This window comes from Dasypus novemcinctus, chromosome 8, assembly GCF_030445035.2.
Source record: "Dasypus novemcinctus isolate mDasNov1 chromosome 8, mDasNov1.1.hap2, whole genome shotgun sequence".
Classification (NCBI taxonomy): Eukaryota; Metazoa; Chordata; class Mammalia; order Cingulata; family Dasypodidae; genus Dasypus; species Dasypus novemcinctus.
This window is the reverse complement of record NC_080680.1, coordinates 92,032,799-92,059,298: the sequence shown is the minus strand read 5'-3', so window position 1 is coordinate 92,059,298 and position 26,500 is coordinate 92,032,799.

Genomic DNA, 26,500 nt, shown 5'->3' with positions numbered 1-26,500 from the left:
TGCTGGGGATTTGATGGGCCCTTTCAGTTTGGAAATTCGTTTCCTTCACTTCCAGAAATTTATGTCATTACTTTTTAAATTCTCTTCCTGGAATTTCCTATTAGTCAGATTGTATACTACCTGGATAAGTTCTCTATTTTTCATAGATTTTTCTCCTTCTTTATATCCAATTTTTTTACTCTTTTCTGAGAGAGTTCCTTTACTTTTTGTCAATAGCCTTATGCAATGAGTTTGGCCAACTCCACAGTCTGAAGAAACAGTCCCCCACAAGGCTGCCTTCTCTTCAGACACCAGCTGCAAGTTTGGAGGTCCCCAGGGCCACTGTCAGTTCTGACCAGCTTGCTACAAATTTGGGAGTTCTCATGACCACCCTTAAGTGATAATTTGCTAGAACAGCTCAAAGAAATCAAGAAAGTGCTAAATTTAGTATTGCACTTTTATTATAGCAAAAGGATACAAAGTAGAATCAGTCCAAGATGAGACACAGAGAGTGAGATCTGGCAGGGTTCCAAACATGAAGCTTCTGTTGTCCTCAGGGATATGTTATCCTCCCAGCATCAAATATCAACCAGGGAAGTTCAGGGTTCAGAGTTTCTATTAAGGCTTCATTATATGGGAATGGCTGATTGAATCATCGGCTATGAGGTTGAAGTCAATCCCCAGCCTCTTCCAGCCCCAGGAGGTAGGCCTAATATCACAGGGCTCAAAACTCCAACCCTCTCTCTAAGCACATGGTTGGTCTTTCTGGCATGGGCAGCCCCCAACCCGAGTCACCATGTTAGCATAAACTATCAGGTGTGCTTTTGGGAAAGGGATCCACCATGAATAACAGAGACACCTTTTTATCCTTTTTTTTTTTTTTTTTTTTTTTGAGGTACCAGGGCCAGAATTTGAACCTGGGACCTTATAAGTGGGAAGCCTGTGTTCAACCACTGAGCCACATTGGCTCCCCTGAAACGGTTTTTTCATTTTGTTTGTTGTTGGGTTTTGTTTTTTTTTTTGTTTTTTGTTTTTTGAAGGCACCAGGAACCTCCCATTTAGGAAGCAGGTGCTCAACCGCTTGAACCACATCTGTTTCCTAACAAAGATGGTCTTTTTTTTTTTTTAAGATTTATTTATTTCTCTCCTCTCCCACGCCCCCCCCCCTTTTGTCTGATCTCTGTGTCCATTCACTGTGTGTTCTGTGTTCGCTTGTATTCTTGTCAGTGGCACTGGGAATCTGCGTCTCTTTTTGTTGCATTATCTTGCTGCATCAGCTCTCAGTGTGTGCAGCACCACTCCTGGGCAGGCTGTGCTTTTTTTACGTGGGGCAGCTCTCCTTACGGGGTGCACTCCTTGCACATGGGGCTCCCCTACGCAGGGGACACTCCTGCATGGCATGGCACTCCTTGGGCACATCAGCACTGCACATGGGCCAGCTCACCACATGGGCCAGGAGGCCCTAGGTTTGAATCCTGGACCTCCCATATGGTAGGATGCTCTATCAGTTGAGTCAAATCTGCTTCCCAAGACACTTAACATTCAGGAAATTTCAAAGGTTTAGTTTATCTCCAAGGAGCCAGGGACAAACGCCAGTCAAATTCCTCATCATCGCCCTTACATTGAATTTTTCCACTACGAAAAATTGAATTCACATTATCTTTCTTGTTCTCTGATTCTTTCTTTAAATTGCTGTATAGATTTATTTCGTGGAAGTGATATTTTCTTGTATCTTTTTGTAGATATTATTTTTTCTCCTTCTCCAATTCTGTGTAAGTCAGCCAAAGGGGTGCTGATGCAAAATATCAGAAATTGGTTGGTTTTTATAAAGGGTATTTATTTGGGGTAGGAGCTTACAGATACCAGGCCATAAAGCATAAGTTACTCCCTCACCAACATCTATTTTCACTTGCTGGAGCAAGATGGCTGCTGACATCTACGAGGGTTCAGTCTTCCTGGGTTCCTCCATTATTGGGGCTGGCTTCTCTTTCCTCTGTGTGCTTACTTCCTGAGACTCCAGCTTAAGGCTTCAGCATCAAACTCCAACATCAAAACTCCAACATCAAAAACCCCCAGCTCTGTCTTTTGCCATGCCTTTTATCTGTGAGTCCCCACCCACCAAAGGGTGGGAACCCAGCGCCCTACTACCAGAGGAGGTTTACATAATTACTTATGAATCCAATATAATCTAATATGCCCAGAGGAAAAGATCAGTTTACAAACATAATCCAGTATTTCTTTTAGGAATTCATCAATAATATCAAACTACTACATCTTCTTCCACCTCCTCCTCCTCTTTTTTTTTTTTTTAAGATTTATTTATTTATTCCCCCCTTTCCCCTCCTCCCACCCTGCTGTTTTTGCTGTCTGTGTTGTCTTCCTTCTCATTTTCTCTCCTCTAGAATTCACCGTGATTCAAGCCTGGAGACTTCTGATGAGGAGAGAGGTTCCCTGTAAATTGTACCTCCTCAGTTTCTGGTTTCTGCTGTGTTTCACCTTGACTCTTCTCTTGTCTCTCTTTTGTTGCATCATCATCCTGCTATGTGACTCACTTGTGCGGGCACTGGCTCACCACATGGGCACTTGCACGGGCACTGGCTCACTGCGTGGGCACACTTTCTCTTCTTTTTCACCAGGAGACCCCAGGGATCAAACCTGGGTCCTCCCATGTGGTGGGTGGAAGCTCTGTCACTTGAGCCACATCTGCTTCCCTCCTCCTCCTTGCACTGTCTCTGTTCCCCCTGAGTTTCTTTTTGGTATTTGTTTTGGCTGCAGTCTTTCATGTTAGAGGCTTGCCCCAAATGTTTGATGAACATTTGCTGTCCATTCGTATTTCAGAGTGAGGCCCTAAAATGTTTCCTGGTCAAGGTTTGATTGGTGGACTTCAAGGTAAGGGATCAGGTAGCAATCTGGAATTTTTGTTGAGTGATCTCCAAATGTCGGTATCTTGTCTCTAGGTCTTTTCTCTGAAGCCATTTTGCTTCTCCAAGGAAGATTAACTAACCCCCTATCCAAGGAAAATGATCTGGCAGCTTATGTTTTTGTATCCAAGTTGTAGAAGAGCCTGGGATGACTCTTTTTCACCTTCCACAGTTTCCATTACCTTTCTAGTGGATTTTACCCCAGGGTAACCCCCCACTCCCTACTCTTTGGGAGGTAAATGGGGAAGGGGGCCTGGGGAGGCTCGGACAGGCTTAGCCAGTTCTGCTGTTTTCAACCTGCCAGAGTCTGACTTTTCAGTGATTTAAGACAATGTACCACTTTTTTAAAAAGATTAATTAATTTATTTCTCTCCCCCTGCCTTCATTGTGTTTGCTCTGTGCTCATGTGCTTGTCTTCTTTTTAGGAGGCACGGAAACCGAAACTGGGACCCTCCCATGTGGGAGAGAGGAGCCTAATCACCTGAACCACCTCTGCCTCTGCTTGTTGTGTCTTCATTGTGTTTCCTCATTGCCATTTTCCTATAGCACTTTATTCCCAGTCACTGCTTATGATTAGAATTATAAGCCTTAGGGGAATAGGCTGAAGTTTTATCAGGGTAAAAAGCAAGGCCAGTTTCCCCCCTCTGGAGATTCTTTGTGGGAAGTACCACAACCAGGGCAAATGCTCCTGTCCTTACACAGAGGTAGCCTGTCTCGCCCCTCCCCTGCTGGCCACCACCCCAATACCTCTCTCGGGAGGTCTCTAAAAAGACTTTCTGGTAATATCCTTAAAAGGGAAGGGAAGAAATAGTAGCTGAACACTCAGTATGTGCCTGGCACAGTGCTAACTCATTTCATATAATCCTTTCCACAAATTTTCTTTGAGTAAACTGAGACTTAGAGTTGAAATTAACTACACCACTCCTCCACTAACTCCATCTTGTAACAGGGGAATTAAGGCCTGGACAGGGCTGCAGAGTCGCTCAGAGTTACACGCTGACCCAGCGGTACACACGCAGAGACTCCTGATGTGACGGGGACCTTCAAGCTCATCAGATCCCTTTCCCTGCACTCCAGCAGCCCTCTGACCGTGGGCTGTTCTGTCTCCTAGAGTCCTCATCCAGCATCTACCGTGTGCCAGCGCTGATGCTAGCTGTCACAGATGTCAGCTAATTGTAGCTTCACAGCCATCTTTTAGGGTAGACTTTCCTGTAATTCCCATTTTATGGATGAGGACACTAGGCATAGAGAGGCTCTGTGGCCTGCACAGGGTCACTGAGTCCAGCCCAAGAGTGGTAGCAGCTGTGCTGCACCCCTAGCTGAGCAGCCTCTTGCTCAGCTGCCTCCACGTCTAAAATATCCCTCCACTCCTGAGCCTCAGCCTTCCTTGTATCTTTTCTTCCATGGAGCCCAACACTGACTGTCATTGACTCCTTATTAGGATGTGGTCCCAGGAGGGCAGAGTTGGGTCTGTCTTGCTCACTGCTGTGTTCCCAGCACCCAAAATCGTGTCTAGCATGTGGTAAGTGCTCAGTAAATATTTGTAGAGTGAATGCGGGATAAGCGGGCCCCCTTTCTCCAAGCCTGGCTGCAGACTCGTACTGGGACCGCAGAGTGAATTCCACCCATTCCACCCCTCAAGACACTCACCACATGAGGGAGACATCATGGGCACAAACAAGGATAGACTTAGGTGGCCAGTGCTGGGACAGGGGCAGTCACCAGAGGTGCCACAGCCAGCCGGTTGAGGGAGTGTCATGCGAGAAGGCAAAGTAACCATCTGTAGCAGTTTGATACTGTTTATGAATTCCAAAAATAGATATTGGATTGTTTGTAAAGTGGTCTGTCTGAGGTTTCATTTTACTTGATCGAATTATGATTAGGGCTTTGATTGGGCCATGTCAGTAAGGTGTTGAGTCCCCACCCCTTGGTGGGTGGGGACTCACAAATAAAAGACACGGCAAAGGACAGAGTTGGAAGTTTTGATGCTAGAGGCCGGGAAGTAAACACACAGGAGAAGCAGATATGTGAGAAAGAGAGAATGCTCTGTTAGACATGGCAGAGGCCCTGGAAAGAGAGACAAGCCGTTCACCTGAGAGTTTTACTGCTGACCTTGTGGAGAGAAGAGAGCAGCTGAGAACAGAGAGAAAAAAACTCTGGGAGAAAGACAAGACTTTCTCAGCCTGCAGCTGATACTGGAAGAAGCTGGGACCATGGAGCCTTAAGAGGAAGAGGAAGGCTGAATGTCGGCAGCCATCTTGCTCCAACACGTGGCAATAGGCTTTGGTGAGGAAAGTAACTTATGCTTCATGGCCTTGTAAATGTAAGTGTCTACCCCAAATAAATACCCTTTATAAAAGTCAACAGATTTCTGATATTTTGCATTAGCACCCCTTTGACTGACTAATATCAAATATGGTACCAGGAGTGGGGAAGTGTTTTGCAATTACCAAAATGCTGGACTGGTTTTATAAATGGTTAAAGGGTATCTTTTTTTGGAGGAATTGTGAGGAATTCTAATAAGAAAAGACCCACAGTGCTTTGCAGAAACTGTTGATAGGAATATGAATGCTAAAGAGACTTTTTATAATGCCTTAGAAGTAAATGATGAAATTATTATTGGAAACTGAAAGAAAGGTAATCTGTGTTTTAAAATCACAGAGAACTTAGCAAGATTGATTCCCAGTGTTTTTGGAAGACAGAATTTGAAAATGCTGAACCCACTCATTAAGCTGAAGAACTTTCCAAAGTAAACTTGGAGAATGCAGCTTGGCTTCTCCTAGCCTACAGGAAAATGCTAGATGAGCAAGATAAGCTGAGGACTGAACCGTTGGGCACAAAGGAAACAGAAACTGATTCTGGAAATTCCAAGCCTCTGGAAATCAAGCTCCCAGACAATAGTGCCCCATTTGAGGACTTCACCAAACTTGGAACTTGTAAATCAGGATTGAAGATGCAGTTTTCTCAGAAAGACTTGTGTAAAGTCTTATTGTCTGATGACTTGGACCCTTCTTACATGCTAAACCAAAAAAGACCCTGCATTCTAATGCACATTTAAAGCTATGCATGGAGCAGAGAGGCAGGGACAGGCAAAGACTCCAATAATGGCAGCTGCATGTATTGCACTTACTCTGTACAAGGCCTGATTATGAGAGAGGAAGTGGTGTGAGGAGAGGGCCTAGAAATGGAACCCAGGCTGTGGCTGCAGGGGCCCCAGGGGTCAGTGTGACCATCGCCTATTGAATGTCCAGGCAAGACTGCCAGATGGATGAGCTGCAGCGGGGTGCATGTGTGTGACCTGGCAGTGGAGGAGCCCCAAGGCCTTGGCCTGGGGTTGGAGTGTGCTGTCCATGAGCCCCCTGATTACATGCCCACCAAGTGGAAGTCATGCACAGGGAGAGGCCGCAGAGTCCTAATCCACTCTGAGGGAATTTGTGGGATGTCACTGAAGCTATGAGATTTATTAAACTCAGAAACTCAGGTATCTAGAGGGCTTTTAAAAGTTAATGTATAATTTATATACAGTAAAATTCACCCTTTTTAGTGTACAGTTCTGTGAGTTTTGACAAATGCAGACAGTCAGGTAACTACTACCACCATCAAGATATTTCTGTCACCCTCAAAATTCCACTGGGCCTATTTGCAGTCAGCCCTGGGCAACAACTGATCTGTTTTCTGATCCTATTGTTTTGACCCTTTTTCAGAATGACATATGAATGGAATTATATAGCTTTTTAAGTCTGCATACTGTATTTGAGATTCATCCACATTGTTTCATGCATTGCTATCTCATTATTAAAAAAATTTTTTCTATATATTCCATTGTATGGACATACTATAACTTGTTTATCCATTCCCTTTTATAAAAAAGATTAATTTAATTTATTTATTTCTCTACACCCTCTCATAGTTTGCACTTGCTGTGTCTGTTCATCTTTGTTTCTTTAGAAGGCACTGGGAACCGAACCTGGGACCTCTGATATGGGAGGGAGGCACCTAATTGCTTGAGCCACCTCCATTCCCTGCTTTGTTGTGTCTCTCATTGTGTTTTTCTTTTTGTGTCTCTTGTTGCATCAGCTTCCCATGCCTGCCCATCATACCAGCTCACTGTCTTCTTTAGGAGGCACCAGGAACTGAACTAGGGACCTCTCCTGTGGTAGGCCGGGGCTCGATCACTTGAGTCACATCCACTTCCCTATCCATTCCCTTTTGAGAGGCATTTAACTTGTTTCCAGGTTGGAGCAGTAATGAATAGAGCTGAAAAATATTTGCATATGGGTGTTTTTTCAGGTCTTAAAATTTATATTTATTCTGAAAATAGAAAGTCAATATATGTGATTTAAAATTTTTAAACTTGTGCCCATGGATCTATCTCCAGAATAGGCCACATGTTAGGGCACAATGCAGCTCTCAATAAATATAAAAAGACTGAAATTATACAAAGCACATTTTCAGATCATAATGAAACTGGAAATCAGTACTAGACAGGACAAAAGTAAATTGGCAAATATGTGGAGGCTGAACAACACACTCCTAAATAATCAATGGGTCAAAGAAAAAATTGCAAGTGAAATCAGTAAATATATTGAGACAAATGAAAATGAGAATACAACTTATCTAAACTTATGGGATACAGTGAAGGTAGTCTTGAGAGAGAAATTTATAGCCCTAAATGCCTATATTAAAAAAGAAGAGCTAAACTCAAAGATTTAACTGAATAATTAAGAGAAACTGGAAAAAGAACAGCAAACCAATCCCAAAGCAAACAGAAGGAAAGAAATAATAAAGATGAAAGCAGAAATAAATGAAATTGTGAACAAAAATTAATAAAGAAAATCAACAAAACCAAAAGCTGATTCTTTGAGAAGATCAAAAAAATTGAAAGATCCCTAGCTTGACTAACAAAGAAAAAAAATGAGAGAAGATGCAAATAAATACAATCAGAAATGTAATGGGGGAAGTTACAACTGACCCCACAGAAATGAAAAGAATCATAAGAGGATATTATGAGAAACTCCATGCCAAAAACTAAACAACCCAGATGAAATGGACAATTTCCTAGAAATGCACAACCAACCTACACTGATGCTACAAGAAAAACAAGAATTAAAAAAATAATAGTCACATTTAAAGAGATTGAATCCATCATCAAAAATCTCCCAACAGACAACCAGCAAGATAGCGGCAGAGTAAGGAACTCCTAGAGTCAGCTCATGCTACACGACAATTAGTAATCACCCAGAGCTACCTAAAGCACCTGTTTGGGGGTTCCGGAGACCAGAAGAGCATCCTGCAACATCCTGGAAAGAATGGAAGGAGGAGACTGCCCATCTGCAGAGAAGATTCATAAGTAGAGGCTCCACGCCCCCGAGGCTGGTGCCCATCCTCCATTGGCAGCACGAGGTGTCTCAGGAGCGGTTACACGGCTGGAATTGGAAGCTCCACTTCCCAAAAACAGGGGAGGAAGAGACGACTGGGCACCAACTTCAGCTACTGATGAGTAAACTTGGAGGGCTAAAGAATAACCCTAAGAACAGCTAAAGTTTGAATCTGTCCAAGTCAGAAAGAGACCGGTAGCTGCCATTTTAGCTCCGCCTCCAGCTTGAAGGGAAGCGGGGCTGACTGAAAATCAGTGCTGGCAGGGACCAGCTTCTTTCCATCTAGTTCAGACTGCAGCTCTACCTAAGCCCCAGCCCCACGTCCAGCAGGGAGGAACCTGGGGGGACCTGTGTCAGCCTCTCCAGTCAAATACAGGCCTCACTGTGGAGGCTGGTGATCATTCTACTCTGGTGGCACAAGCTGCCTCGGGAGCTGTTCTGTGGCTGGAGTTGGAAGCTCCATTTCCCAAAATAGAGGAGGGAGAGACGGCTGGCCACCAACATCAACTACTGATTAGTAAATTCAGCTGGCTGAAGTATAACCCTAAGAACAGCATAGGGGAAGGCAGGCTGATTGAAAATCATAGTGACAGTAGGGACAGGCTTCTATCACCCAGATTGGCCTGCAGCCCTAACCTAGGCTTCAGCCCCACCTCTAGCAGGGAGGAAGCTGGCAGGCCCTGCACCAGCCTATCCAGGTAACTGCAGGTACATTTGGCTGGCACAGACTGAATAATCAGACTGTGGTCATCTTGGATCCACATGGCATAGACTGCTGCCCACACCTACAGCTTCATTCCTGCTCCAGGCAAGGGAGAAAGGGGCATGAAGCTTCATCAGTCTCTCAGGCAACTAGAGTTTAGACCTGCATGACTTGGATTATTACACACAGCTCTGGTTCTGTCCCTACCCCTGGCAAAGCAGAAAGCTGGGAGAAGCTTCATCTGTCCCTTGGGCAATGCAGGCAGCTTGAGCCTCCACAGCTTACAGCACCAACTACATCCTTGGTTTCTACTACACAACCAGCAAGGGTGAAAGGGCAAGAAAACCCTAAACTAAAGAGAGAAACTGCACCCAGAATAAATTCATCTAGTAAGCCAGATGCCAAGACATAAACCAAAAATTCCAATCCACACCAAGAAACAAGAAAATATGGCCCAGTTAAAGGAACAAAATAAGCCTTCAGATGACATAAAAGAGTTGAGACAACTAATCATAGATGTTCAAACAAATCTCCTTAAAAAATTCAATGAAATGACTAAAGGATTAAGGGTATTAAGAAGACATTAAAAAAGAAATAAAAATAAAGCAAACAAAAAAGAAGACATTGGATAAGCCAAGGAAGAATTTGAAAGCATACATAGAAAAATAAAGATCTTATGGGAATGAAAGGCTCAAAAAATAAAATTAAAAATACACTGGAATCATATAATAGCAGATTTGACGAGGCAGAAGAAAGGATTGGTAAACTTGAAGAAATGGCCTCCAAAAACAAACATACAAAAGATCTGGTGAAGAAAAGAATGAAAAGAATTGAAAAAGTTCTTAGGGAACTAAATGACAGCAGGAGACATGCAAGCATATGTGTCATGGGTATCCCAGAAAAGAAGAGAAGGGAAAGGGGCAGATGAAATATTTGAAGAAATAATGATGGAAAATTTCCCAACCTTATTGAAGGACATGGATAACCATGTCCAAGAAGCACAACCTACTCCCATCCTAATAAATCTGAAAATACCAACTCTAAGACACATACTAATAAGAATGTCAAATGTCAAAGACAGAGAATTCTGAGAGCAACAAGAGAAAACAATGCATAACATATAAGGGATAGCCAATAAGATTAAGTACTGATTTCTCATCAGAGACCATGGAGGCAAGAAGACAGTAGTAAATATAGTTAAGATACTGCAAGAGAAAAACTTCCAGCGAAAATCTTATCTCCAGCAAGATTTTCTTTCAAAAATGAGGGTGAGGGAAGCAGATTTGGCTCAATGGATAGAGCATCTGTCTACTACATGGGGGGTGCAGGGTTCAAACCCAGGCCTCCTGACCTGTGTGATGATCTGACCCATGTGCAGTGCTGATGCATGCAAGGAGTGCCATGCCATGCAGGGGTGTCCCCTGCATAGGGGAGGCCCATGCACAAGGAGTGCACCCCATAAGGAGAGCCACCCTATGTGAAAAAAAGTGCAGCCTGCCCAGGAATGGTGCCCCACACACAGAGAGCTGACATAGCAAGATGACACAACAAAAAGAGACACAGATTCCCAGTGCTGCTGACAAGAATACAAGAGGACACAGAAGAACACACAGTGAATGGACAGAGAGCAGACAACTGAGTGGGGAGGGGAAGGGGTGGGGAAAGGGAGATAAATGAATTTTTTTAAAAAATGAGGGTAAGTTTAGAATATTCACAGATAAACAGAAACCGAGAGAGTTTGTAACCAAGAGACTGGTGCAGGAAATACTAAATGGTGTGCTACAGTCTGAAAAGACAGGAGAGAGAGGTTTGGAATAGTGTCTAGAAATGAAGATCATATCAGTAAAAGTAACTAAAAGTCTCATGAGTGGTGAAAATAAAATATGACAGACAAAACTCAGAAGTCAAAATGGGTGAAATAAGAACTGCCTTTACAGTGATAACACTGAAGGTTAATGGATTAAACTCCCCAATCAAAAGACACAGATTGGCAGAATGGATAAGAAAATATGAGCTGCCTATACACGGTCTGCAAGGGACTCAACTTAGACCCAAGGATACCAAGAGATTGAAAGCGAAAGACTGGAAAAAGAGATTCCACACATTCAGAAACAAAAACAACAAAAAGCTGGAGTACCTTTACTTATATTAGATGATGTAGACTTTAAAAGACACTACTAATGTGCAATCTGAGGAGGAAGTCCAGAAAAAAAATTCCATTTACAATAACAACTGAAAATATCAAATATTTAGGAATAAACTTAACCAATGGTGTAAAGCACTTGTGTTAAGAAAGCTGCAACTCATTGTTAAAAGAAATTTTTTTTATTTTTTATTTTTTAAAATTTATTTCTCTCCCCTTCCCCCACCCCAGTTGTCTGTTCTCTGTGTCTATCTGCTGCATGTTCTTCTTTGTCTGCTTCTGTTGATGTAGCAGCATGGGAATCTGTGTTTCTTTTTGTTGCATCATCTTATTGTGTCAGCTCTCCATGTGTGCAGCGCCATTCCTGGGCAGGCTGAACTTTCTTTCGTGCTGGGCGGCTCTCCTTACGGGGCTCACTCCTTGTGCATGGGGCTCCCCTTTGTGGGGGACACCCCTGTGTGGCACGGCATTCCTTGTGCGCATCAGCACTGTGCGTGGGCCAGCTCCACACGGGTCAGGGAGGCCCGGGGTTTGAACTGCAGACCTCCCATGTGGTAGATGGATGACTAACCATTGGGCCAAGTCCGTTTCCCTAAAGGAAATTTTAAAAGGCCTAAATAATTGGAAGAACATTCCATGCTCATGGATTGGAAGACTAAATATCATTAAGATGTCAATTCTACCCAAATTAATATACAGATTTAATGCAATCCCAATAAAGATTTTACCAGCATTTTAAAAATAAATGGAAAATATGATTATCAAATTTATTTGGAAGGGTAAATGGTCCCAAATAGCCAGAAACATCTTAAAAATGAAAAATGAAGTCGGAGGACTCTCACTTCTGGACTTTAAATCATATTACCTCACTACAGTGGTAAAAGTAGCATGGTACTGGCATAAAGACAGACACATGGGCCAGTGGAACCACAGTTCCATTGATGGTTAAGAAACAGACCCTCACCTCTATGGTCAAGTGATTTTTGACTAGCATGTCAACCCACCCAGCTCAGACAGGACAGTCCAGTTAACAAATGGTGCTAAGAGAAGGGGGTATCCATAGGCAAAAGAAGGAAAGAGGACCCTATCTCACACTTTATATAAAAATTAACTCAAAATGGATAAAAAACCTAAATATAAAAGCAAGAACCATAAATGTCCTAGAAGAAAATGTAGGAAAATATCTTCCAAACCTGGTGGTAGGTGGTGGATTCTTAAAGGAGATAAGAGGAGGACTGCAATGGACTACTGATGCTTAATGTATGTAAACAAAGGATGGGAAAAGTGTGCCAAATGTACTCTATGGACCTAGTACTAGTCTGATAATATTATCTCATAATCTGTAACAAATGTTCCCCCACAGTGTGTGTGTTGATAGAGGGGTGATGTATGGGAATCCTGCATATGTGCATGATTGTTTTGTAAGTTTACAACTTCTGTCATAAAAATATATTTAAAAAATAGTAATAGGGTGGGTTGGGGAAAATACACCAAATGTAAGATAAGGACTGTAGTTAGTAGTAAAATTTTGATATTCTTTCATCATTTTTAACAAATGTCTCACAGCAATGCAAGATGTTGGTAGTTGAGTTGCTGTATTGGACTCTTGTATGATATTATGCAGGTTTGCTTTGTAAGTTCACAACTTTCTCTATACACTTATTGTTTATCTATGTTCATATATAATTATATTAATAATAATAATAATAGATGGGATGGGGAAAAATACACATAATGTAAGATACTTTGGTTGGTAGTAATATTCTGAGGATGCTCTTTAATCATTAGTTAAAAATGTTTCACAACTGTGCAAGGTATTGTTGGTAGGGTGATGTATGATGTCCCTGTATGATGTTATGTATGTTTGTTTTGTAACTTCACAACTATTGCTATACACTTATTGTTTATGTATATTTATGTATGTGTAATATATTTCAATAATTTAAAAAAAATTCCCAGTGATGCAAAGTCCAGAACCAAATGGCTTCACAGGTGAATTCTACCAAGCTCTTTAAAAAGTTAACACCAATCCTGTTTAAACGCTTACAAAAAATTGAAGAGGGAAAATTACCCAACACATTTTATGGAGCCAACATCACCCTAATAGCAAAGCCAGATAAAGATACTACAAGAAAAGAAATTTACACACCAATCTCTCTAATGAACATAGATGCACAAATACTCAAAATACTTGCAAATTGAATCCAACAGCATATCAAAAGACTTACACATCACAACCAAATGGGATTTATTCCTGGTATGCAAGGCTGGTTCAACATAAGAAAATCAATCAATGTAATATACCCCATTAACAAATTGAAGGAAAAAGCCCCATAATCATCTCAGTAGACGCGAAAAAGGCATTTGACAAAATCCAGGATCCTTTTTTTTTTTTTATGAAATCACTTCAAAAGATAGGAAGAGAAGGAAAATTCCTCAATATTATAAAAGGCATATACGAAAAACCCACAATCAACATCATACTCAATGGGGAAAGATCGAAAGCTTTCCCTCTAAGATCGGGAACAAGACAAGGATGCCCACTGTCACCACTGTTATTCAACATTGTACTAGAAGTTCTAGCTAGGGCAATTAGACAAGAAAAAAAATTAAAGGCATCCAAATAGGAAAAGAGGAAGTAAAATTCTCCCTGTTTGTAGATGACATGATCCTGTACTGAGAAAATCCTGAAGTATCCATGACAAAACTACTTGAGCTAATAAATGAGTTCAACGAAGTGGCAGTATACAAGATCAACATGCAAAAATCAGTAATGTTTTTGTACACTAGTACCGAACAATCTGAGGAGGAAATCAGGGGGAAAATTCCATTTTAAATAGCAACAAAAAGACTCAAATACCTAGGAATTAATTTAACCAAAGAAGTACAGGACCTACATGCAGAAAACTACAAAAAAATGCTAAAAGAAATAAAAAACCTAAAACAATGGAAAGACATTCCATGTTCACTTTTGCATCTCACCAAACTTTGTCAAAAGGGCAAAAAGGCAGCCAAATCAATGGGAGAAACTATTTGGAAATCACATATCTGGTAAGGGTTTAATATCCAGGATATATAAAGAGATGTTACAACTCAACAATAAAAAGACAAATGACCCAATTAAAAAATGGACAAAGGACTTGAATAGACATTTGTCCTAAGAAGAAATACAAATGGCAAAAAAACAGATGAAGAAATTCTTAACATCACTAATGATTAGGGAAATGCAAATCAAAATGACAATGAGATATCATTTCACACATATCAGAATGACCACTATTAAAAAGACTGGGGAAGCGGACTTGGCCCAGTGGTTAGGGCATCCGTCTACCACATGGGAGGTCCGTGGTTCAAACCCCGGGCCTCCTTGACCCGTGTACAGTTAGCCCACATACAGTGCTGATGAGCACAAGGAGTGCCGTGCTGCACAGGGGTGTCCCCCTGTGTAGGGGAGCCCCATGCCCAAGGAGTGTGCCCCATAAGGAGAGCTGCCCAGCGTGAAAGAAAGTGCAGCCTGCCCAGGAATGGCACCGCCCACACGGAGAGTTGATGCAGCAAGATGACGCAACAAAAAGAAACACAGATTCCCGTGCCACTGACAACAACAGAAGTGGACAAAGAACACGCAGCAAATAGACACAGAGAACAGACAACTGGGGGGGGGGGGAAGAGGAGAGAAAAAAAATCCAATTCGTGAGCAATTTAAGTTTAAAAAAAAAAAAAAGACTGGGAACTCCAAGTATTGGAGAATATGTGGAGATACAGGAACTCTTATTCACTGTTGGTGGGAATGCAGAATGGTACAGCCACTGTGGAGGACTGTTTGGCAGTTCCTAAAAAAGTTGAATACAGACTTGCCACATGACCCTGCAATACCACTACTGGTTATATACCCAGAAGAACTGAGAGCAGTGACATGAACAGACTTCTGCACTCCAATGTTCATAGCGGCGTTATTCACAATTGCCAAAAGTTGGAAACAACCCAGGTGTCCATCAACAGATGAATGGCATATTCGTAAGATGGAATATTATGCAGCTGTAAGAAGAAATGAAGTTGTAAAACATATGGCAATATGGATGAACCTGGAGGACATTATGTTGAGCAAAGCAAGTCAGACACAAAAATACAAGTACTGTATGATTGTGTTACTATTAACCAAACATATTATGTAACATATTGTATGATTTAAAAAAAAACTAGGAGGGGTTTTTGATTTTGCAGTTTTGATGTTGGAGTTTGATGCTGAAATCTTAAGCCGGAGCCCCAGGAAGTAAGCACACAGAGGAAAAAGAAGCAAGCCCCAGGAAGGGAGGAACCCTGAGCCTGGAAATAGAAGCAAGCCTTGGGAAGAGAGGAACCCTGAGCCTGGAGAGAAGCAAGACCTGGGAAGAGAGGAACCCAGGAAGCGTTTTCATTTGATAAGTTTTCATTTTACTTGGGTAAATACCTATAAGTAAGATTATTGAGTTGTATGATAAGTATGTTTAACTTTATAAGAGGCTGCCAAACTCATTTCCAAAGGGGCTGTACTGGGAGAGAGGTGCTCAATCTCTTGAACTACTTCAGCTCCCTGGTCTGCTGCGTCTCTTATTGTCTCTCCTCTGTGTCTCTTTTTGTTGCATCATTTTGCTGCACCAGCTCTCCACACAGGCCACCTTGCCACGTGGGCCAGCACTCCTGTGTGGGCCAGCACTCTGCTTGGGCCAGCTCGCTGCACAGGCCAGCTTTCCTTCACCAGGATGCCCCAAGAATCAAAACTTGGACCTCCCATATGGTAAATGGGAGCCTGATTGCTTGAGTCACATCTGCTTCCCCATATTTATTTTTAATTGTGGTAAAATATACATGCATAACTCATAAAAACATTTTAATCATTTTAAGTGCACCATCTTTTGACATTCAGTACATTTATAATACTGTGCAATTTCTATCAGTATCTATTCTACTTCCAGAATATTTCCATCACCCTAAGCCAAAACTCATACTCATTTAACAATAACTCCTCATTCCCCTTCTGCCTGGTCACCACTGTTCTGTGTACTGACTCTATGAATTTGCTTATTCTAAGTATTTCATATGAAGGAAATCATACAATATTTGTCCTTTTGTGTCTGACTTATTTCAACCAGCATGTACCAGCATTTCACTTCTTTTTATGACTGAATAATATTCCATTGTGTAGATATACCATATTTTGTTCATTCATTCTTCTGTTGATGGACACTGGGTGGCTTCTACATTTTTGCTTTGGTGAGTAATGCCATAATGAACATTGGTGTCCAAACAGCTGTGTGAGTCCCTGCTTTCAATCTTTTGGGTATATACCTAGGAGTGGAATTGCTGGGTCATGTGGTAATTCTGTGTAATTGTTTGAGGAATCAGCAAACTATTTTCCACAATGGCTGCACCATGTTACAGTCTCACCAACAATGTATGATTGGGTTCTTATTTCTCTGCAATATTGCAAACACTTGTTGCTTTCTGTTTTTTAAAAAAATAATAGCCATTCTAGTGGGTTTGAAGTGGTATCTCACTGTAAATTTAATTTGCATTTATCTAATGACTAACGATGTTCAGCACATTTTTATATACTTTTCGGCCATTTGACTATCTTCCTTGGAAAACTGTTTATTCAGACCCTTGGCCCATTTTTTGATTGGGTTGTCTTTTTGTTGTTGCGTTGTAAGAGTTTTTAAAAAAATATTCTGAATAGTAAACCTTCACCTGATACATGGTTTCTGTGATGGTTAAGCTAATGTGTCAACTCAGCCAGGTAATTGTGCCCAGTTGTTTGGTCAAGCAAGCACTGGACTCATTGTAATACAAGGACATTTATGGACTTTAGTCACCAATGACTTTACTGCATAGATAGCTGATTACATCTACATCAATCAAGAATATTGCCATCAGCAATAAGTGACACTTTATTCAATCAGTTGAATGCCTTAAAAGGGGAAGTGATTTCAGTATTCAGAGAGAATTTCCCAGCTCATATTTGGACATCCAACATCTCCCAGAAACTCATCAAGGACCTTCAATTGGACTTTCATTGGAGCCCCTGGTTTACAGCCTGCCTGTGGAATCTGGACTTATGCACCCCCAAGGTCATGTGAGAGACTCTTATAAAACCGCATACTATTATTGACAGATATCTCCTACTGATTCTGTTTCCCTAGAGAACTCTGACTAATACAGTTTCCAAATATTTCCTCACATTCTATAGATTGTTTTTTCACTTTCTTGCTAATGTCCTTTGATGTGCAAAAGTTTTAATTTTGATGAAGTCTCATTTATCTATTTTCTTTTGTTGCTTGTGGTTTGGGTGTAAAATCTAAAAATCCATTGCCTACTACTAGATCCTAAAGACATTCCCCTGGGTTTTCTTATACGAGTTTTAAAGTATTAACTCTTGTATTTAGGTCATTGATCAATTATGAATTAATTTTTATATATGGTGAGAGGTAGGAGTCCACATTCATTCCAGTTGTCCCAGCACCATTTACTGAAATGACTATTTTCCCCCTTTGAAAAGACTTGGCACCCTTGTGAAAATCAACAGGCCACAGATGTGTGAATTTATTTCAGGACTCTCAGTTCTATTCCTTTGGTCTATTGTCTCTCCTATAGCCAGTACCACAGTGTTTTAATTATTGTAGTTTTTGTAGTAAGTTTTGAAACCAAGAAGTATCAGTCACCCAACTTTGCTATTTTTCAAGATTTTTTTGACTTACAATTCCATATGAATTAGAAGACCAGCTTTCCCATTTCTGCAAAAAAGGCTGCTGAAATTTTGATAGGGATTGCATTGAATTTGTAGATTGCTTTAGGCAGAATTGACATCATAACAATATTAAGTTTTCCAATCTATGAACATGGGATGTCTTTCCATTTACTTAGGTGTTCTTTAATTTCTTTCAGTAATGTTTTATAGTTTTCAGTGTACAAGTCTTTTACTTCCTTGGTTACATTTATCCCTAGATAAGTTATTCTTTTAGACATTATTGTAAATGGAATTGTTTTCTTGATTTCCTTTTCAGATTGTATGTTACTGGTGTGTAGGAACCAAGCTGACTTCTATATGTCTATCTTTTTTTTTTTTTAAGATTTATTATTATTTATTTCTCTCCCCTTCCTCCTCCCCCAGCTGACTGCTCTCTGTGTCCATGCACTGTGTGTTCTTTTGTGTCCACTTGCATTCTTGTCAGCGGCACCAGGAATCTGTGTCTCTTTTTGTTGGGTCATCTTGCTGCGTCAGCTCTCCATGTGTGCAGCACCACTCCTGGGCAAGCTGTGCTTTTTTTCACGTGGGGCAGCTCTCCTTGCAGGGTGCACTCCTTGTGTGTAGGGCTCCCCTACATGGGGGACACCCCACATGGCACAGCATTCTTTGCATGCCTCAGCATGGCGCATGGGACAGCTCACCACACGGGTCAGGAGACCCTGGGTTTGAACCCTGGACCTCCCATATGGTAGGCGGACACTCTATCAGTTGAGTCAAATCTGCTTCCCTATATGTTTATCTTGTATCCTGCAGGTTTGATGAATTTGCTTATTTGCTCTGATAGTTTTGTTGTAGATTTTGCAGGATTTTCTATACATAGTATCAGACCATCTGTGAATAGGGATCATTTGCCTTCTTTTCCAATTAGGATGCTTTTTATTTCTTTCTCTTGCCTGATTGCTCTGGTTAGAAATTTCAGCACATTGCTGAATAACAAAGGTGACAGTGGGCATCCTTGTCTTGCTCCTGATCTTAGGGGGGAAGCTTTCAGTCTTTCACCATTGAGTATGATATTTGCTATAAGTTTTTCAAAAATTTCCTTTATCATGTTTAGAAAATTCCCTTCTATTCCTAGTTTTTTTTAGTGTTTCTTATCATGAAAGGATGCTGGATTTTGTCAAATGCATTTTCTGTGTCAATTTACATGATCTTGCATTTTTTTCCTGCATTCTATTAATGTGGTATATTATATTGGTTGAGTTTCTTATGCTGAACTAACTATCCTTGCATTCCTGAAATAAATCTCACTTGATTATGGTGCATGATCACCTTAATATACTGTTAGATTCTTTTTGCCAGTATTTTGTTGAGGATTTTTGCATCTATATTCATAAGGGATATTGGTATGTAATTTTCTTTTCTTGTGTTGTCTTTAATCTGGTTTTGTTATCAGGATAATGCTGGCCTGATAGAATGAGTTAGGAAGTAATCCCTCCTCTTTTATTTTTTGGAAGAGTTTGAGAAAGATTGGTGTTAAATCTTCTTTAAATGTTTGGTAGAATTCATCAGTAAAACCAACTGGTCCCGAACTTTTCCTTTTTTTGGAAGATTTTTTATTACTGATTCAGTCTCTACTTGTTAGAGTTCTGTTGACATTTTTCTATTTCTCCTTGAGCCAGATTAGCTAATTTGTATGTTTCTAAGAATTTGTCCACTTCATCTAGGTTTTCTAATTTGCTGTTCACAGTACCCCCATTATAATCCTTTATATTTCTGTAAGGCTGGTAGTAATGTCCTAACTTTCATTCCGATTTTAGTTATTTGTGTCCCCTCTCTCTTTTTCTTTGTCAGTCTGGCTAAAGTTTTGTTGATGTAAGTGATCTCTTAACAAACCAACTTTTAGTTTTGTTGATTCTCTCTTTTACTTTTCTATTCTTTATCTCTGCTCTAATCTTTAGTATTTCCTTCCTTCTATTAAATTGGGCTTAATTTGCTTTTCTTGTTCTCGTTTCTTTAGGTGTGAGGTTAGGTTATTGTTTTGTGATATTTCTTCTTTTATTAATATATGTATCTAGAGCTCCAGATTTTCCTTTGAGCACTGCCTCCACTGTGGTTTTCATTTGTCTCAAAATATTTTCTAACTTCCCTCATGATTTCTTTGGTTGTTTAATAGTGTGTTGTTTAATTTTCACATATTTGTAAAATTTCCAATTTACCTTCTGTTATTGATTTATGGCTTTATTCCATTGTGGTCTGAGAAGATCTTCTGTATGATTTCAATATTTTTAAGTTTATTAAGGTTTGTAGATAGGCCTAACTTGTGGCCTATCTTAGAAAATGTTCTATGTGCCATTGAGAAGAATGAGTATTCAGCTATTATTGGGTGGGATGTTCTATATGTGTCCATTAGGTCTAATTGGGTAATAGTGTTGTTCAACTCTTCTCTTTCCTTACTGATCTTCTGCTTGGAATGTTCTATCAATTATTGAAAGTGTTATACTGAAGTCTCCAACTTTTATTTGAGTACTATCAATTTCTCCTTTCAGTTCTGTCCACTTTTGCTTTCCTTTGCTTTGGAGCTTGATGGCCTCTTTGCTGGCTCTGGCCTTTTCTTAGTGGGACCTTGTCCAGTCTGTCCAGCTAAGCATACACAGCCCCACAGTTTACTACTGTCTACCCCTTGTAGGCTTCAGACATGGCCCAGGTCCAGGTGCAGGACTGGCCCAGGATTGGAGGTATGTTCTCCAAGAGTTTGACTCAGGTATAGCTGGGCAGGAAAGGCTGGTGTTTGCTTACTTTTGTTGTTTTGTAGAGAGGCTGTCTTCTTCCCAATAAGATACTTCCCAGAAGAGACTCAGGAAATGTAGGAGCTAGAAAAGCTTCTATAAATGATGTTTCCCCTTTGTGTATAGATGGGGAACCAGATACAGAGAGGGTAAGGGACTGGCCCAAGGTCACACTGAAGCAGTATGGGCCCCACCTGCAGATGGCAGTGACTCTGTGCCCTACTGCAGGTTCCAAGGGGAACGTGGTGGCTCAAGCTTCACTCATTCTCTCATGTAGCAAACACTGACTGACAAACACTGACAGGGCTTTGAGGCCCTGAGGTTACCAAGATCCTCCTCTTTAAAGCTGTTCCACAGCCTCTCCTAGAAACAGTCCCTTCCCTCTCCTGCTCTACCATCCAGACAGTTGGTACTGGCCATGCCCACACACTCTCACCACCAAATCCTTTCACAGCTTTTCCCCTTGTACCAGCCAGCATTCATTCAGAGTCACCAAGAGTGTTATGGGTTAAGGGATTTATTTTAGAGATTAGACCTGACACTGTTGTGGAAGGGCCTGGGAAAGTGAGTCTGGAAGGGGAAACTGGATGATTAGAAGAGGTATCACAAACCTGCCAATCTGAGGAGTGAAGTCTGTCTAGCTGAGGGCATGGCACTGTGCTGCATTAATTAGCCAAAGGGGTGCTGATGCAATGTACCAGAAATCTGTTTGTTTTTATAAAGGGTATTTATCTGTGGTAGAAGCTTACAGTCACAAGGACATAAAGAGTAAGTTACTTTCCTCACCAAAGCCTGTTGCCACGTGTTGGAGCAAGATGGCTGCCGGTCTCTGCAAGGGTTCAGCCTTCCTCTTCCTCCTAAGGCTCTGTGGTCCCAGCTCCTTCCATTCTCAGCTGTAGGTTAGAGGGCTCATCTCTATCCCCGGGTTTCTCTCTGGGCTCAACTGCTCTGCTCTCTCCACAAGGCCACCTGTAAACTACAGCTTGTCTCTCTTCCTGGGGCCTCTGTCGTGTCTAATGAGACTTCTCTTTCCTCATGTATCTACTTCTCTGTGTTGGTCTTCTCTTTGTATTCATTTCCTGTGGCTCCAGCAATAAAACTCAAACTCTCTCCTCTGCCCTGTCCTTCCTCTGTGAATCTCCATCCCCCAAGGAAACAGGGACTCAATGTCCTACTGACGTGGTCGAATCAAATCCCTAACATAATTTAATCAAGTAAAAGTGAAACTTCTGAATTTAACACAATCTAATATGCCCAGAGGAACAGACCAGTTTACAAACACAATCCAATATCTATTTCTGTAATTCATAAACAATACCAAACTGCCACAGATAATCATGGAGAAATCTGGGCAGCTGTTGCTGCCTCCTCTTTGCCTATAGCCACATGAAACCTAAAGATATTCAAAGTTCCTTTATCCATTTCAGGGTGATGTTTATCCTTTCATACACTTTAACTTGAACATTGAAGTATAAGTTAATTGCTATTAATGTATTTTATGTTATATAATAAAGGGATGGGGAAGGGAAAAAAATTGATTACTATATATAAAAATATATTCAGTGTAAACAAGGGAGAAATATTAGCAACTACTACAATCCTTGTTTCTGCAACAAGTCACATGGCTAGAGCTGGTATTTATAACTCCCTTCTTCTATACCCATTCCATATCCACTTTGCCTTCATCAAGCACCCAGATGGTTGTGGTTCCTTACCTGGTTCCTTACAGTCTTTGTTGTAATTCCCATTCTAGGCATACCCCTCATCACCTCCACTTGTGTATTTAGTAATCCTATTTCACCAGATAGTTGGGACCAGTCAGAGGGCCATTAGAGTAATCCCCTTCTTTGCTCTGGTTCAGTGGCATAACCAGCCCAATGTGACTGGATGGCAGTCTCAGCTTCCAGTTTAGTGGAACTATTATTGTCCCTTTTGGTGGGAGCATTCTTCTCTTGAGAACTAAACTTGTAGGGATAGGAAACAAAAATCTTGCTAATAGGTCACTGGGGAGACTAGCTAGAAGAGCGCTCCCATTTCTGTCCTCAATTCCTGGACTTGTGAATTCTGCCTATGGGAAGATACAACATTATATAGTGGATGCTCATTTAGATCACATACCACATCCCAGGATATGGCCCCTAGGCTAAGTCTTCAAAAGGCCATTCCTATACAACCAGCAGCTTCAGGGCTACAGGGAATATGATAAGATCAGTGAATGCCATGGGCCTATTACCACACTTTATTTGCTGCAAAATGAATTCCCTGGTCAGAAACAATGATGTGTGGAATACCATGTCAGTGGATAAGGCATTTTGTAAGGCCATGGGTGGTAGTTTTGACAGAAGCACGTTGGGCAGGGAAAGAAAATCCATGTTCAGAGTAAGTGTCTGTTCAGTGAGAACAAAGTGTTGCTTATTCTATCATGGTAATGTGTATTATAATAGATCTGCCACCAGGTGATTGGTTGGTCTCCCTGGGGAATGGTGCCATACTGGGGACTCAGTGTTGGTTTCTTTTCTTGGCAGGTTGGGCTCTTAGCAGTGGTGGTAGCGGGATTGGTCTTGACGAATGGAAGTCCATATCTCTGAGCCCATGTAAATGAATTCCATTTCTACCACCATGCCACTTTCTGTTCTCAAACCCATTGAGCAAGAACAGGGGTGGCTTGGGAAAGAAGATAACTAATAGCCACAAAATAGGTTGCCACCTCCACCTGATCATTAGGATGCTTCTCTGCTGAACATTCATATGGAGCACATATTCTGTGCCCATTCAGCAAGTTTTATCCACATACCTCTTTCCCCAATATTCTAATCAGTGTGCTTTCCAAGTCCCTGACTCTCCAGCCAAACTGTTAACCATTCCCCAGGAATTAGTGTTGATCATATTCTGGCCATCTCTCTTTCTAGATAAAGTGAATAACCACACGCACTGCTCAAAGTTCTGCCCACAGAGAGGAATTCCCCTCTTACTAGTCTGCAGGGCCATTCCTGAGAAGAGCTGTAGCACTGTGATAGTCCTGCAATCCAAAGAGGCCCCTAAGTTTATACCTCTTTCTTCATGGCAAGGCTATCCACATGCAGCACCTTGTCTTTCAGCTTAGAAGGGGAATTTCAACATGCCCTAGGATACTGAGCCCCTAGAGATTTCACTAAAGTAAAAGAACTTGGACTTCTTCTGGGGATTTTTTTTTGCCCACCCTATGGCACTTACGTGTCTTAATGAGGGGTCTAGGTTCTTCCTTGTCAGGTCTAATCAGCACACTAATACCAATGTGATGGACCATGGTGATGGCCTGTGAAAGGGAAAGGCAGTCATGGTCCCTCAGTCCCGGCTTATGAAATAGGGCTGTATAGATGATTAAACTCTGATGTAGAACAGTGATGGTATATTACTGGCCCTGACAGCTGAATGCAAACTATTTCTGATAAGAGAAAATGTACCAGATACGGATTAGCTCCAGCAAGATACCACATCTGCAACGGTAGCCGCAATTGGAGTCTATTATCATTCTCCAAGGTCTGTCTGTGTTCTGTGTAGGTTCAATAGGTGAGCTGAATGGAAATATGGTGGGAATCACCAATCCTGCAGCCTTCAGGTCCATGATGGTGGCATTAATCTCTGCAATCCTTCAGAATGCTTGCTTCTGGCTTACTATTTTGGTAGGGGGGTTCTATTTGGCCTTTCTTACCATAACAGCCTTCACTCACAGGTCAGGGAACTGTCAGGTGCTAAATATGCCAGTTGCAACCATGGATTCCAGACCTGGAAAAATTACCTTGAGCTGTTTTCAGGGACCCACTGGGTCCCTGTGAGCCTGACCTGAGCAAAACTCTCCTAATTATCTGATCTTCTGTGGTATTTTTAAAACATGGCCATGCATTCTTTGATATTTCTCCCATCAAGAAATGAGGTATATATTACACTTCCCTTGAATCTGGGTGAGTTTTGGACTGTGTTTTAATTTGCTAAAGGCTCCCAACACAGTATACCAGAAATGGGTTGGCTTTTACAATGAAGATTTATTTATTAACTTATAAGCTTATAGTTCTGAGGCTGAGAAAAATGGTCAAATCAAGGCGTCAGGCAAAGTTCTGTCCCCAAAGATGTGACTGCTGTCAATCCTGGACTATAGTGCCGCCGGTGCACAATGGCAGCGCCTGCCAGTCTCTGCCTTCTCCTCCAGGGTCTGTTGCTTTCAGCTTCTGGCTGCTCCTACTGTGGCTCTCTCTTTCCTGGGTTCCATTGATTTCAGTTCCTTGCTTTCATAGCTGTCTCTCTCAGCTTCTCTGGGTTCCTTTCTGAGCTCCTGGGTCTTTTCTGTCTGTCCATCTCTCTGAATTCATCTTGTTTATCAAGACCCGCCCTGGGTCACACCTTAGAAGTAATCTAATTGAAGGCCCTTAAATGAATTAATTCAATCAAAAGTTCCCCATACAGTAGGTGCACATGCACAGGAATGGATTAGCTCCAAGGACATGATCTTTTCTGGGATACATACAGTCTTAAACTATCACAGACTGCTTTGGCCAGTAGAGTACAACAGAAAATGACGCTATGTGACTTCTGAGGCTAGGTTGTACAAGGTGGTGGAGCATCTCTACCTTGTTTGCCAGTATACTTGTTCATGAAATCCTAAGTTGCTATGTAAGAAGTCTTGACTATTCTGAGACTTCCCTGTGAGGTGTTCTGTTTGACAGTCTGAGCCCAGTCTTCCAACCATCCCTGCCAAAGCACAAGATATGTGAGAAAGGAGCTATCTTGGACCCTCCAGAACAGCCTATCCAGCTGTGTACCATCAAGTGATCTCAGTTGATGCCATAAGGAGCAGAAGAATCTCCTGCTAAGCCCTGCCTGACCTCCTGATCCACAAAATAATGAGATAAAATAAAATGGTGATTGTTTTAAGCCACTAAGTTTCACAGTGGTTTGTTACACAGTAGTAGATATCTAGAATACCTCCAGAATCCCCTACTCTGACTGATGAATCACAGTGATGTTGTTGTTTTTTTAAAAGATTTATTTATTAATCCCCGCACCCATTGTCTGCTCTCTGTGTCCATTCACTGTGTGTTCTTCTGTGTCTACTTGTATTCTCATTAGGCAGCTCCAGGAACTGATCCTGGGACCTTCTGGAATGGGAGAGAAGTCATTACTCTCTTGCACCACTTCAGCTCCCTGTTTTGCTTCATCTTCTTATTTTCTCTCCCCTGTGTCTCTTATTGTGTCATCTTGCTGCACCAGCTCTCCATGTTGGCTGGCACTCTTGCACAGGGTGGCATTCCTGCACCAGGCGGCATTCCCATGCAGAGTGGTATTCCCACGTGAGCCAGCCTATCCTTAACAGGAGGCCCTGGACATCGAACCCTGGACCTCCTATATGGTAGACAGGAACGCAACTGATTGAGCCACATCTGTTTCCCTCACAGTGATGTTTTGAGTCTTCAGGAATCAGAGTCAGAGCCAGCTTCCAACTATCCTTTAAAAATCCTTCTCCAAAGCACAGTCACCCTACCAAATGGCCTCAGGTCCCCTTGGGGAGAACTAGGAAGATTTTTAGTATACACTTTTGGCTGTGTAGCAAGGTCTAAAGGGGATCCAGCCTCCCCTTTCTTTTTTTTTTTTTTTTAAAGATTTATTTCTCTCCCCTCCCCCTCCAACCCATTGTCTGTTCTCTGTGTCTATTTGCTGCGTCTTCTTTGTCTGCTTCTGTTATTGTCAGCAGCAAGGGAATCTGTGTTTGTTTTTGTTGCATCATCTTGTTGTGTCAGCTCTCCATGTGTGCAGCACCATTCCTGGGCAGGCTGCACTTTCCTTCACGCTGGGTGGCTCTCCTTACAGGGCGCATTCCTTGCGCGTGGGGCTC